The following is a 3,811-nucleotide window of genomic DNA, read 5'->3' as shown; positions in this document are numbered from 1 at the left end:
TCCGTGCGTCCGTCCGTCCGTCCCCAAAGTTTGTCCATGACGTCACCATAGACGTCATAGTATGGTTGACGTCACGGACGCACGGACAGGGGCGAAAACATACTCTCCCCTCAGCCTTCGGCTGGTGGAGGCAATAAATTGTTGTTATTGTCTCCTGGTGGAGACCTGTGCTCGGAAGAGCACTGCTTCTAGTTTAGCTCATGTGTCTACCGGCTTAAACCCTTTGTAGACTACAAGTGGTTCTCAACCGTTTTCATGTCAGATATGTTGTACCAGATTTGAGTTAAAGATGTTTGCTTTAAAAGAAATACAGCCTATATTCAAAGATTTTCACAAATTTGCTAAAAATAATTGCAGTTAGGCTCAACCTCACAGTGCTGTCACTTGTGAGCTTGTATATCTGCTATTTTTGAATAGACAAAGTTTTAAATGATTCTGAAGCTATACAAAATACAAACACATTTTGCTGGGAGGACGCCCAAAAGGACCCCTGTGGGGTCCCCTAACCCCACGTTGAGAACCAATGCTTTATACAACAGCTTTCAATGGTCTTCTCCCCCCCCCCCCCCCCCACTCTACAGCCACAGTGGTGTAGAGACGGTAGAGTGGTTAATAAACGTTTAGTTCAGCAGCTAATATTGACAATGTGGTTTAATTAAAACTAGGTTTACACTTACAGGTTTTAATAGTAAACTGGGTGTTGGTTTCATCGGTTTCAACGGTTAAAGTACACAGAATAGATAGGCTGCCTGCATAGTGTATCCTACATTAATTAACATTTAGTTATGCTATGTAGCTATGGTTTAATTACAGAATAGTTTGACTGAACTTTAGGTTCACTGGTTTAATAGAAAACTGGGTGCTGAAGTCATATGAGGGTTAAAATACATATCTAGATTAGTTTAGCTAATTCATTTAATAGAAACTTAAGTTCTGCTATAGAGACTGTGGTCTAATTAAATTATTGTTTGATTAAACCAGGTTTAAATGTTTAATTAATAGCAAACTCGGTCCTCCTGTCCTGTGTGATACTATGGGTAAAGTACACTACACATCACAGTTAACCAATGCTATAAAAACTTTCATCATAGTACAATAATGTTGTAGAAAATAAAAATAAAATAAAAAGTTGTCTTACCCCAAGCAGGTTTCTTTCTTTCTGATGATGATGATGATGATGATGATGATGATGATAAAAAGTTTCTCAAAGTGGAATTATAACGTACACAATCCTAATAATTTACATTTTAAATCAGAACATCATTTTTCCCCTACAGATGTGTTGATGACACTACTTTAGCCCTGAACTGAAGACTGAATCATGTCGCAGAAAAAGAAAGAAACGGTCAAAAAGCCGTTGTAAAGTCTCCTCCTTATTCCCTGCTGATAATCAGCCACTGTTTCACAAGCATTTTTCCAGACTGGCCGTAAACTCACCGTCTGCCTTTTCCCTCTGCTTTCCTTTTTTCTTTCACCCTAAAAAAAGTCACCTCCCCTAAAATGCATCTGATTGGAGGAATGCCACAACAGCGCCTGGTCCTCGCGGGCTCTGATTGGTCCGTGTGGCTGTCAGTCTCGGCAGAGCGAAGTAGTCCACGTGTGCAAGTTGTGCCCGCCCCGCCCTAAGGAGTTCTCCTTTAACGCTACGTCACAAACCGTCCGCTGCGCCCGCAGAGAGTCTGCGCATCCTCTACGTCTGTAGTAAAAATAACAAGTACATTTTCACATTCTCACCAAAACAAAGACGGTTTTATGGAGTTTAATGCCGACTCTTCTTAGTGGCAACACTCTGAGCCCATCACTTTACGTCTAAAATCCACTTTTTGGCCAGAAAATAAAATATTTCACCGGAGATTTGCCCTACTCCACAGCGCCCTCTACAGATCTTGTCAATAGAAATGTCCATTGACCAGGTTTTCACCTTCCGGTGAAATATTTTCTTTTCTGTCCATAAAGTGTATTTTAGAGGTGAGGTGGGGGCTCAGAATGTTGCCACTAAGGAAAGTAGCCTTTCAACTCCCCTAAAAACATATTTTCTTTGGTCAGTAGTGAAAGTGTAATTGTTATTTTTAGACCAGACTAGAGGGTGCGCAGGTTTTCTGCAGCGCAACGGATGGTTGGTGACGTAGTGTTAAGACCAGAGCTAGCCCCGCCCATAGCCCCGCCCTGCAGGGTGAAGTAGAGATCTGAACCGCTACTTTCCTCCTAAAACACTGGTAGATTTACTCAAGTACTGTACTCAGTTATATAAGTACAATTCTGAGGTGTTTGTACTTTACTTGAGTATTTCCAATGTCCAATATTTTCCACTACATCTCAGATCCCAAACGCTGTAGGCCTACTTTTACTTCATATTAAATGTTTATTTGAACAGTTTAGTTAAATTAAAGTAAACTGTTATTACTTTGTAGATTTTTGATAATTATTACAAAACATGCATTAACCACTTTCAGCCCTGTAGCCTATTACATTTCGGCCATTTGAAAATAGCCGATCTCACAAATTGTGAGTCACAATGTATTTGTATTTGATGTTATGCTTTTGAAACTGATATTATCCTAGATAAAGTATGTTCTATCCGTCTGTCTTTCAATGTTATGAGATACCTAGTGGTTCCTGTGGAAATAAGCCTCGGCTTTCTAGGATCTCCTTTTAGTTGACCTTGTACCAGTGATTTGTACTGTCATGAAACTGTACTTTTTTCTATTGCAAACTTCTAATAAATGTGACCCTGACCCACAATGCGATCACGATGTGACATTGTGAGCTTGTAGAACTGCTATTTGCAAAATATTTTTATACATCTGAAAACTTAAAATGGGACATTCTGCATAATGAGGACTTTTACTTTTGGTACTTTAAGTAGGCCTACATTTTGATGCCTTTTGTACTTTTACTCCAGTACATTTTTAATACATTACTTCTACTTGTAACAGAGTATTTCTACTTTGCAGCATTGATACTTTTAAAAATGTGAAACCTTTTCCACCACTGTCCAAAAGCAACAACAACAACACGACTGCTGTGAGTCTGTGACTTTCTTTACATCTGCTCTCCTCCTACAAAACAACAGCACTACACTACCCATGGTGCATCTGTTCACTTTCCATCTGCTTTCTGCTATAAAAAAAACACACACACACACAAAAAAACAACATCCAAAGGTGGACAAACTACTCAAACCCTGTAGCCTACTTGAGTGGTACTTAAATACCCCTTTACTCAAAGGTGACAGTTCTGTCAAATATGCACTACTCGGATTTGATCATTTTTGGGTAAACTCGGCGGTTCCCATGACAACAACTCATCGCTCCTCCGGTCTATGGGATCCTCAAAGAGTAGACTTTAGTAACTAAATGAGGAAGACAGCCGCAAGACGAGAGCTTGAGCACGTAGGCTTATACTCTGTCTGTCTGCCTTTACTCACAGTCTCTCTCACACGCACGCACGCACGCACGCACGCACGCACGCACACACACACACACACACACACACACACACACACACACACACACGACACAAGACAAACTGGAAGAGATGGGAAAAGTAGCCTACTCAAATGTGTTTTACTTAAAATTAAAATTATCAATACCGAAAATTGTAGAAATACTCAGACTGTTACAAGTAAAAGTCTGGAATTAAAAATGTACTTGTACAAAAGTACTGATTGGCATCTACCAAAAGTAAAAGTAGCCTACTCATTATGCACGCAGAATGTCCCATTTCAAATGTATAAAACTTCTGTAAAAATAGCAGATCTACAAGCTCACAATGCATCCCATCGCGACCCATTAGGCTATCACAATCTATA

The sequence above is a fragment of the Nannobrachium achirus genome (genome assembly GCF_963921795.1).
Source record: "Nannobrachium achirus genome assembly, chromosome: 1".
Classification (NCBI taxonomy): domain Eukaryota; kingdom Metazoa; phylum Chordata; class Actinopteri; order Myctophiformes; family Myctophidae; genus Nannobrachium; species Nannobrachium achirus.
This window is presented reverse-complemented; position numbering follows the sequence as displayed.